This window comes from Ovis aries, chromosome 7 (assembly GCF_016772045.2).
Source record: "Ovis aries strain OAR_USU_Benz2616 breed Rambouillet chromosome 7, ARS-UI_Ramb_v3.0, whole genome shotgun sequence".
Taxonomy (NCBI): Eukaryota; Metazoa; Chordata; class Mammalia; order Artiodactyla; family Bovidae; genus Ovis; species Ovis aries.
In genome coordinates this window covers 17,358,693-17,370,075 of record NC_056060.1, presented here as the reverse complement: position 1 = coordinate 17,370,075, position 11,383 = coordinate 17,358,693, and the positions used below count along the sequence as shown (strand labels likewise).

Sequence of the window (11,383 nt, the reverse complement as noted above, 5' to 3'; positions counted from 1 at the left end):
CTTCATTTCCTCTATCCTTCCCCCTCCTGTTTTAAAATGTAGGCTTTATTCTTCTTCAGGTATGGTAAAGCCAGCAGATCAGAAAATGATTGCTGTTGAAAAGGTAGTTTATTACTCACAGTTCCCCAGAGGAGGGCAGGCCATGCCACAAGGGGCTATGTGGGGAAGTACCAGGGTAGATCAGGAGGCAGGAGTGAGGGGAAAATGTGGGCGAGAGTCTTTACTGTGGTTTCCTAGGGGAGGAACAGATGAGGCAAGCTAAGCAGTTTAGGACCTGCTAGTTAGAATGATTTCAGCAGTGCTCTGGGGTGCAGGGACTGACTCTAACAATCTGGTACCTTGCCCCTGGGGTGAGGAGGGAAAGTAGGTAGTGACCCAAAGTGTGAAAGCCTGAGAAAGGAGGTAGCTGGGGGGCAGGGTAAGGGGATGGGTGGAATGAGGGACTGGTTGGTTTGCATATGAAATGTGTGTTTACCATCTCAGAGTTTACTAGCCTTGGGAGCTGCAGACTCTTCAGGGTCAGCAAAGCCCCAGGTGTCAAAGCATCAGAAAGTCAGGGGGAAAAAAGACATGATTATTATGCTCACTCTCACTCATCCATCCATCCACGCATCCATCTGACAATCCAGTCATCCATGTGTTTATGTGGGGTGCTGACTTAGGCACCTCTGGAGGCCTTGCTCCGATTCTTCAGTACAAAGCTGAGATCTGCATGCTCAGGAGAGCCTGTTCCTTGCCTACCAGCCCCATCTTGGAGGCAGAGGTTCCAGGAACTGGACCAGGATTTCCTCGGTTCACTTTCTGTATGCAGGTCTGCCTTGTTGCACATGAGCCAGGGCTCAAGGAATTGCAGAGAGGTACTCTGTTTAGGTGTTATCCAAAATATTTAACAATGCGGAGGCAGAGGAGCTAAGTAGATGCGCAACCAGATGGGTGCATTCGGCTGCGTATCACCTGCCTGGGTGAGACCAGACCCTGCTGTGCTGCTGGGGGTGGGGGGATGGGGGAGGGGGGGGGGGGGGTGGGGGGGGGGGGGGGGGGGGGGGGGGGGGGATGGGTGGGGGGTGGGGGCTGAGACAGTCAGTGCTCCCTGTCTGCCTACATGGGACCGGCAGTTGCTCTGGGTCCCAGAATATTTCTTTGTTGCTGAGGAGTGAAACTGCAGACAGATTGAGTGGGGGAGCTGGCATTTGGGTAGCAGTTCTCACGTTTATCATCAACAATAATGATGATTAGTCATCATAATAATTAATAATTATTTACACTTGTATGGTGCTTATTTGTGGAGTATTTACTCCATGCCAAGTGCTTTTAAAACAGCTTATGATTGTAGCCAAAATTTACCGAGCTCTGCTGGAGGCCAGTCACTTCTGTGCTTAGAAACTGTCTGGACATCACCGTGGTTAATCCACACATCATCCTTGTAAGGCAAGGATGTAGTCTCCCTTTTACAGGTGAGGAAAGAGTTTCAGTCTCAGAGAGGTTACGTAACCTATCCAGGGCGACACAGAGAGTAAGTGGAAGAGGTGGGTCTCAAATTTCAGTCTGTCTGACTCCCTCTCAGGCCTCTCCTGTACCCAGCCTAACCCTTGGCCCTGTACATTCTTGTTCCTAGGGGATCAAAGAGAAGGGTCAGGGCCTGGGGCGGTAGGCACAGGTGTTCAGGCACTAGGGGGCACCATGACCCACTCCTGGGTCCTGGCTAAGGAGTCTTCCCCTCCTTTTTTTTACCTTTCTATTCTTGATTGCCCATCTTAGATTTATTCTCCCACTTCCTTATCCGTTCCTCATTCATGACTAAATCTGCTCTCCACTCCCTCTTCCACGATTCTTCCCAACTGTGCTCTGCACCTCTGAAACCACCCACTCCAGCTTTCTGGGGACACAGGAAAAATCGTAACAATCTTGTATGAGCGAGCCCTGGGGCTTTCAACTCATCAACAGAGGTGAAGTGCCTGTTGCTGCCAGAGAGGGACCCTCTCCAGCAAGGAAGTAAAGGCAGGTCCAGGGGTGACTTTCCTCTGCAGAAACATTTTTTCTGCTCCCCAATACTGCTGGTCCTCATAACAGTTCTGTGACATGAACAGGAGGGAAGGTGGTACTGCTGGCACTAGGTGGGAGTTACAGATCTCTGCTCAGTTTTTTTTCATCTGCAAAATGGGGATAACAACACCAACCTAATATTTTGAGCTCAAGCTCAGTTGCTTCAGTTATGTCCAATGCTGTACGACCCTATGAACTGTAGCCCACCAGGCTCCTCTGTCCCTGGGATTCTCCAGGCAAGGACATTGGAATGGGTTGCCATGCCCTCCTCCAGGGGATGTTCCTATCCCAGGGATCAACCCCGCGTCTCCTACACCGCCTGCATTGCAGGCAGATTCTTCACCACAGAGCCCCTGGAGAAGCCCCAGTGGTTTTCAGTGAGGCTTAAACATGTCAGTGTATTTCCCAGACCACAGCAAGCACTATATAAACACTGACTGTGATTGTTGTATTGGTTACCATTGTTATCATTGCTTTCCATTCTAGCCATGTGACTTTGGGTTAACCTTTCTGAGTCCATTTCTTCCTTTTTAAAACAGGGATATAAAAATTGCCACTTGGGGCCTTGGGAGGTATTGCACATAAAGCACCTTGCACAGTGGGCTTCCCAGGTGGTGCTAGTGGTAAGAACCCGCCTGCCAATGCAGGAGACATAAGAGAGACATGGGTTTGATCCCTGGGTTGGGAAGATCCCCTGGAGGAGGGCATGGCAACCCACTCCAGTGGGCCTGCCTGGAGAATTCCATGGACAGAGGAGTCTGGTGGGCTACAGTCCATAGGGCTGCACAGAGTTAGACACGACTGAAGTGACTTTGCACACAGGCACGCCTTGCGCAGTGCCCACCCCTCAATAGGTGCAAAGTTACCCAGCATTCTCTTTCCCCTCTCCTCTTCCCATTCACATGTGTCGATCAGCACTGAGGGAGGTGGTGTCTGTGGCTGTCACAGCAAGCCAGTGATCAGTCTAGAAATAAAGCCTCAGACTAGACCGGGTTGGCAGAAAATGCCTATCTTTGTTGCTCAGTCTACATTTTGACTGCATTTCGGCTAAATCTGTTTGTCCCCAGTGGTCTTGGCTCTCTCAATCCCTCCTCAGTCCGTGTATACCTACCAATTACTTGACGGAGAAGAGTCTGGCACAGTTCTGAAACACAGGGACGTTCGGAGCTTCATGGGTTTCCTCCGGCTGGATTATGGTGCAGGCATTAAAGTCTTTAGCAAGCTACAAAAGAAAGGTAGTACGGAAATGATAAATATTCTTTCTGAGCTCCATTAATTCCTGTCTTTGGGCGGGACTGCACCAGGAGGCAGACTCATCCCAGGTGGTGAGGCTCCCGTGGGGGCTCATCTCCCACCACTGTGTCTGCCTCCCTGGAGAGGCCACCACCCTTTTTCTTCCTTGTGGGGTCCAGATTGTCATTGCAGAAGGGGCCAGATGCAGAACTCTCCAGAGCTGAAGCTCCCCACCCTCTGCCATTGCTTAGCCATATGGTGGAGCACAGCAGCACAGTGGGTGCTGGGTCCCCAGGCCACCCTTCTGCCCAGGGAACCTCTAAGAGCTCCAGTGTCTTTGCACATGAGGCCTGTAGGTGGCAGCGACTCCCGGACCCAAGAAGATAATCCGTGTTGGGGAGAGGGGTTGAGCCTGGAAGCAGGCTTGACTTGGAAACACCTGGGGATTACAGGTGGAGCTTGGAATCAGTCTGGAAGGCTAATCAAGATGGCATATCAACACTAGAAAGGGCAAGACTAGCAGGAAAGTTGTGAAAGGGTGGCTGTAAACCTGGACTGCCTAGTTTAAACACTTGCTCTGTTGCTTTCTAGCTATGAGACGAAGAGCAAGTTGCTTCCCCTGATCCCCCGTGCCACAGTTGCTCCATCTGTAAAATGGGAATCATGGAGTAAGCAACGCAAAGGATTGTTTGAAGGCTAGATTAGAAATTACTTGTCAAGGTAACTACTCAATAAAGACTAAATCTATGCTGAAAGTCCTCTTCATCAAACAGGGAGTAGTGCTGTAGAAAAATACCGTGGCTGCATTGTCTTCTCCAAGCCTGGGTCACAGAACCATGGGTCCAGAACCCAGGTCACAGGCTAGGTAAGCGGACAGGACCTGAGCGAGCTGACCTGTGCACCCGGCCTGGCAGCTCCTTCCTTCCCAGCCCTGCCGGGCTTAATCCTCAGGCATTGAAGTACTGGGCCTGCAGTGCTGGCTCCTGACTAGGTGGGGGAGGGTGGGGATAGGGAGAGAGGAAGCTGAGGACAGGCTGCTTTCCACACAGTTAGCTCTTGACAGCACCTTTTCATTAAATCATCTCTTTTGAAAGGCTTCTGTCCCCAGCGTAATTGAGGCTTTGGTTCCCTTCACTGCTGTCTGCTTGTTTTCCAAAGAACTGCCTTGGTGCCCCTTGGAGTTTCTGACAGATTTTCAGAGCAACAATTAGGGAGTCCAAAGAGTGTGTGTGATGTAGCCTGTGCTCGGATGCCTGGTGTGCCTCAGGCCTTGGGACAGGTCGGGCTGGATGGGATCACAGACCTGCCTGCTTAGACCGTAGGGCTTGGTCTCAGGGATCCCAGGAAGTGAGGAAGCTCTTTTGGTAGAAACATCTGCTGGGCTCAGGGGTCCCCAGCTCCCATCCTGTTTTTTCCATTCTTTCGTCTTTCCTTCCTGCCAGTATTGTATTGGCTTTGAACTTAAACTCCCTAGAAAGACATTCATTAGGCAGATAGCACTTTTTATCAAGGAGGCTTTGGGCTCTGTCTGTAAAACAGCCACGAAGTCCAACAACACAGGGACAGAGGCTTTGGCTGGCCCGTGAGGGTTTCAAAGGCTGCAGATCTGACTCCTAGTCAGTGATTGAATCCCCTTTGCAACCTCCTCTCCAAGTGGTGCTGGCCTCTCTAACCACAGGTGATGCAGAGCTCAGGACCTTCAGAGGCAGCCAGTGATTATCTGTCGAGGTAGCTCCGATCGGTTGGTTGGCTCCAGGGACATAGGGATGTGGCCAGAAGCTGCACCTGTCCAGGGATATTAAAAAAAAAAAATTATTTACTTATTGGCTGCATCAGGTCTTGATTGTGGCAAGCAGGATCTTCGCTGGGGCACACAGACTCTCTCGTTGAGGTGCACGTGCTCAGAAGTTGCGGTGCTCAGGCTTAATTGCCTCACAGCATGTGGAATCTTAGTTTCCCAACCAGGGATCGAACCTGCATCCCCTGCATTGCAAGGCAGATTCTTAACCCCTGGACAGCCAGGGAAGTCCCCAGGGATATTGAAGTAGCACTATTATTCTCTATCAGGTGTGGGAGAGGGGTGGAGTTGCTGTAAATACGAAAAGGCTCAGTACTGCCCTCCAGGAACCTGAGAAGCTCAGTAGAAACCTGTCTTGAGTCTAGCTCTTTGAGGGAATGGGAGACAGTTTAGGCATAGCAGTAAGGGTGCAGGGGGTCATGAACTCTGTACTGAGAAAGGGCACTCACACCACATCCCACCCCATAATCTAACCTCGATCCTTAGAACTGCCCCGGGAGTTGGGTCTCATCATCTGCATTTCATGGCTGGACAAAGGGGTGTCCAGGAGGCTGTGTACCTTCCCCAGTTGCCAGAGGCCTGGCCCACTTTGTGGCTCTGTGTGGGCTGGCTGAGGCAGGATGCCCCACCCCTGGGGGCTTTCGCTGCTTTCCTCCTGGGCTGCTGCACCATGCTTCGGTACCGCCATTCGTGTGTGGGGACTGCTTGCGTGTCTGTCTGGTATTGGGCAACAGGACTTCCTGTTTATCTGTTGCCAGGGGCTCTTTTTACCACCGTTAAGCCTGCCCTCCTGGAGGCCGAGCGTTCTTCTCAATTCTTTCTGCATAATCATTTGCTGGTTTCTTCAGGGATGGGCAGACTCCTGTCACCCAGAGCCATTTCCCCACCTGGGTTCCCTTCAGGGCCTGAGGGTGCCAAGAAGCCCTGGGCCCCTCCCAGGGGACCTCACCGCACGACCTTGTGAGGGTGACTCACTCGCTTCCTGAGGCCAGCCACAGCCCCGGCAGCTGCCTTGGCAGCAGTTATCTCGCCCAAGGGTGCTCAGGTTTCTCTTTCTATCTCAATCCCCTTGTGGACTCAGAATCTTCACATGGGGATATTGGCATCAGATAGACCCAGAGGTGAACGCCAGCATCTTTAGTTGTGTGATCTTGGGCAGGTCCTTGCTTCTCTCTGAGCCTTGATTTCTTCAACAGTAAAACAAGAATAAAGAATAAAAAATCAGAATTAGTTAACACTATGATTTTACTCTCTCTGTATCAGGTATTATATATATTTTTTTCTCTGAAAAAGCAATCTTTGTCCTTAGGTTTTGGAGAATATGCTGGCTATATTTTCTAGGTCTATGTATTTTCCTTTAGCACTTTTAAAAAATTGGAATATAATTGCTTTACAATGCTGTGTTAGTTTCTGCTGTGCAACATGAATCAGCCATTTGTGTATATATCCTGACCCTCTTGAGCCTTCCTCCTATCCCTCCACCCCCTCTTCCACCCATCTAGGTCATCACAGAGCACCTAGAGTCTATCATAGAGAGTGAAGTAAGTCAGAAAGAGAAAAACAAATATTGTATATTAATGCATATATATGGAATCTAGAAAAATGGGACTGATGAACCTGTTTGCAGGGCAGGAATAGAGGTGCAGAGATAGAGAATGGACGCAGAGGGGGATAGAGAGGTTGAGACGATTTGAGAGAGTAGCGCTGGCATGTATATACTGCCATGTGCGAAACAGGCAGTTAGCGGGAAGCTGCTGTGTAACGTAGGGAGCTCAGATCAGGCATTGTTCTGAGTACGTTATACACGCTATCTCATTTAATCACTGTAACAACCATATGATGTGATTCATTTTTTTAACCCCTATGTTTTAGATGAGTTAAGTGGGATCACACAGCAGTTATGGCAGAGGTGGGATACAGGAGGAGTCAGAGCTACAGTCCTTATAGCTGTGCTGTGTCCCAGGGAAGCACATGTTTGTCTAATAAATTACGACTCCTTCCGCACATGAGGAATAAATGTAGTGATGTCTGTCTGCGCCCTGTGCTGAGCTTGGCATAACAGATGCTCTTTAAACCTTCCGTGTCCTCCTTGTTTCCCTTGCTCTCTTCTGGCTCCCCCACCCCTTTCTTTCTTGCCCCTCATGTGGACACACCTTGTGGCTACAGCAAGGGGGCCAACAGGCTGTGTTTGAGGAAGGCTGGTGGGATAAGCCTGAGCCCGTGTCTCACACTTCCCGCTGTCCCTCTGCATCGGGGACAGCCAGCAAGCAGTTCAGCACACCAGCAGGCATGGACCCAGTGTCCCTGGAGCTGACACACATCTCTGTTTCCCAGGAGAGTAGGAGGGTGTAGCAACTGTCCATGGGAGGCTGTCAGTAGGCCTGGGGTCACAGGGTTCCTCCCACGTGCTCTGGGAAGGTTGTCTGCCTCGTTTACATCCATTTCCTCACGGACACGCTGGAGGTTAGAGAGCACGTGGCATGGCACCTGACTGTAAAGGGGAGAGCCGACAAGGTACAGAGCCAGCCACTGGATCCACTGGGGGAGACTTCCATTACGTCCCACAGCCATATAGATAACCAAGGCCTTCGGTAGAATTCACACTTTCCTAATCTCTTTCTTCTGGTTTCTCAAACCCTCAACCAGCTCAACCCCAGGGGGCAGCCAGTTACAGTTCCCCACAGACAGACTCAAGCCTGCTGGAACTCTGGGGAAGTTTCAAGAACCAGTTTGACCACAAAACCAAGAAGCAGGTCTGTTAGGCCCTATCTGGACAGAGTGGTCATGGTAGCTGTCAGATGGGGATCCAAATTAGTCATGGGAGGAACAGGAGCCAGGCTGGGGGTGGAAGCAAGCCCCAATGGGCTCTGTTCCAGGGCCTGGGATCCAGCTGGGGCAGAAGCAGAGGCTGTGTTGCAATTTCACTGCAAATCAACTGGGCCATCTCTTGTGGGTGGCACCGTGCAGGGCTGCCAACCCTTGTGTTTTTTTTCATAGATACGGAGATGCTATCACATGGCCCAACTGCCTTCAGCATCGTGCTGTGAGATGAGGCTGGAGGGAAGTTGTATGATAGGCATTCTTGGCCGAGCCAATGGCTCTGGTGGGGTGGGGTGGAGGGGCCAAGGTGGAGCCAATGTTTGGACAAGTTGGAAGCATTGTTGGAGGAGCTCTGGGCCAGAGGTCCCCGTCACTTCGGGTTGGAGTAGGCCTCTGGATCTGTTTTCAAGAGAAGATGGAAACACCGACCACACCCGCCCCCTCCTCCGCCCCCCCTCCCCCCCCGCAACCATTTTAACTGTTGTTGGCTATGACACACAGTAGCCTGCTCATCAGCCTGAGGTTGTCACCTTCTGTCTGGGATACACAGTGCCTGGAAAGGCAGTGAGGTGTGGTAGGAAGAACATCAGCTTTGGAATCTGACCAACTTGAAATTAAGTCTCAGCTCTGCCTGAAACACTGGCTGACCTTGGGCAAATCGCTTAACTTCTCTGGATCCCATTTTACTCACCTCTGAAAAAAATAAAATAAAACAGTACCCGTTTCTAGTAAGGGTCATTGTGAAAAGTAATGATAAGGTGGGAGGAGGGATGGCATACAGTGGGAACTCAGTAAAGGTTAAGTACTTTTCTTCCTCCTCTTACAAAACACACAGTCCTTTAGCCACTTCTAGGTTTCTCCTCTTAATCTTGGTTATTGGCTGAAAGGCCTCATTGCCTGGCTGCTTCTGCCTAGATCAGGGATCAGCAAACTTTCTCTGTTAAGGACCATGGAGTAAATATTTTAGGCTTTCCAGGCCACATGGTGTGGTGTCTATGGCAGCTACCCCTCTCTGCTATCGCAGTGCAAAAACAGCCATAGATGGTTTGTAAATGAACTGGTGTGCCTGTGCTCCAATAAAACTTTATTTGCAAAAACAGGCTGTGAGCCAGACTTGCCCATAGACTGCAGCTGACCAACCCTTGGTCTGTAGTTTCAAGACTAAACACACCTGGTTATCTCCCAAGGGACTTCCCCAGGCTGGTTTCACTTTGTCCATCCAATAAGTTTTGTAATTCCTCTCTCAAATATTCCCCAATCCGTTGAACAGGACTCCTTTTGGTCTTTTGCTCATGAAGTGTTAGGCTTGCCTCCAAAGCTTTGTTTATGCTCTTTTCCCTGTTTTCCCATTTCCTCTCTACCCTTCTACACTCCACCTCCAATCAATCTTGCAGGTTGTCCTATAAAATAAAGGGCTCAAATCAAGGTCTCTTAAGTCACATTGGGTGAATGTCCCTCAACATCCTTCAAGGCCAAACTCAGATCACCGCCACAGTATCACTCCCTTTTCGGATCTCCCACATCTGTGTCGTTGATGCCAGCATGGCCCTCATTGGCCCCTGGCTTGGACTGCTGTACCAGTTTCAGTGATAAGCCCTTGAGGCTTAGTCTTCAGCTTTCCTCCATCCAACGCATAACAACTTGCACTCTCACCCAGCTTGATATTTCAGGAGTTCCTGTGTATATGGATCCAGAAGAGTCTCAGACATTATCTCTGCAAATATTGCCTGTCTCTCATTCTCCTTATTCTTTCCTTCTGGAGCTCCAGTTGGTTGTAGCTTAACCTCTATATCTTATTTTCCTTGATTTTTATTTTTTATCTCTCTGTTCCAATTTCTGTCTTGTTTTGCTCTTCCTGTATAGCTGAGCAATTTCTTTAAATCTCTCCTCTAATTCAGTGATTCTTTATCTAGTCTGGTATATCCATTGCATTTTTAATTTCATAATTATATTTTTCTCATTTCCAGAAGTTCTATTTGAGCCTTCATAAACACCTGCCTGAAAATTTTGGTAGTTTCTTATTCCTTTATCATTTGTCTTTGTTCTGTTTTTTAAGTCTTTAAGTTTTTCATACACAGCTATTTAATGATCTAGCTTATTGTTCTAATATTTTAAGTCTCTGAAGATCTAAATCAATGTTTTTCAAGTGAGGGCAATTTTTCTCCTTCAAGACATTTGGAAATGTCTGGAGACATTTTAGTTGTCAAAACTGGTGGTATCTCTGTGTGTGTGTGTGTGTGTGTGTGTGTGTGTGTGTGAGTGTGCACACACTTTTGGCCTTTAGTGGGTGGAGGCCAGATATTCTACTAAGCATGCACAGGATAGCCCTTATGGAAAAGAATTATCTGGTCCCAAATGTCAATAGCTCTGAGGCTGAGAAATCCTGGTTGAAATCTGTGGCTTGTCTCTGCTGACTCTAGTTCATGGTGACTCATTGCTTTGAGTGCAGGTTTTGTTTTTTGTTTTTTGTAGTTTGGCAAATCAAAGTGAGAACACTTGACTCTAGAGGATTTGTATTTGCTTCTTCTAACCACCAGGGGGCACTGCCAACCTGGGACCGAGTCACTATTCTGGCTTGGGGGTTCTGCATCGCATTCAAACCCCAGACTTCCATGAGAACTGGCAATATGAAATTCTGTGTGTTAGACTTGGATGAGCTGGAGCGGACATTCATTTGCTGGCTTTGGATGTCTCCACATCAACCAATGAGTGAAGAGCTGAGCGTGGACTTAACAAATGTGGCTTGAGTAATACTTCATTCAGTCCACCCTGCATCGTGTGTGCGTGAATGTGACTATGCTATAGTATTTTGTCTTATATCATTTCCTAGAAGTAAGTAGAAAATTTAAAAAAAATCAAAACAGTGTAGGAACATTAGGTTCCTTAATCTTAATACGTTGGGCTAAACATGGAAATTATTTGGCATGACTAAGGCCAGCCTCAGGGACACCAACACTTCCTTAACTTGAAGGCATCCACTGTGCGCTCAATGATGAGAGGAAGAATGATATTAAATACAGGCACATCATACTGACATTATGTTGTCAGAAATCACTTTTCAAAGTGAAGCTTAGTAAATCATCCATGTGTGTGCTATGTCGCTTCAGTTGTAGTGAAGCAGCTTATATCTCCTGCATTGGCAGGCGACTTTTTTTTTTTTTTTTTACCACTAGCACCACCTGGGAAACCTGAAGTCATCTATGCTTCAATACAACAAAAATAAGGTACGGTTTAGAGAGCATCTTGCAATACAGTCCCTTATCCACAGTTCCAAAATCCAGAGAGATCTCAAACATCAAAAGCTGATTTTGTCAGATTAGCACGAGCTCAGTTGACTGGAGAATCTGACTTGGGCTGACCTGTGGTTAACTAGTCTGCATATTCGAGATGAACATTCATGCATTTTGCTACAGAAATATTGGGTATGTGCCTGATCATAAGATGCTGCCCCAGATTCTGCTGCTGCTGCTGCTGCTGCTAAGTTGCTTC

At 48.6% G+C, this 11,383-nt stretch overlaps 2 long non-coding RNA genes across 4 annotated transcripts in view; one reads left to right on the top strand and one right to left on the bottom strand.

Annotated features, from left to right (window-relative positions):
- Window positions 1-11,383, top strand: part of LOC121819946 (uncharacterized) — a 176,472-nt gene that overhangs the window by 36,657 nt on the left and 128,432 nt on the right. The window lies entirely within an intron of this gene.
- LOC121819947 (uncharacterized) lies at window positions 38-5,748 on the bottom strand. Of its 2 annotated transcripts, none has more exons than XR_006060320.2 (4): window positions 5,549-5,748; window positions 4,580-5,061; window positions 3,155-3,265; window positions 38-233 (listed from the first exon to the last, which is right to left on the bottom strand). It is a non-coding gene; the product is annotated as an uncharacterized LOC121819947 (long non-coding RNA). The 2 variants fall into 2 exon arrangements; XR_006060321.2 differs by having other exon boundaries at window positions 4,974-5,061.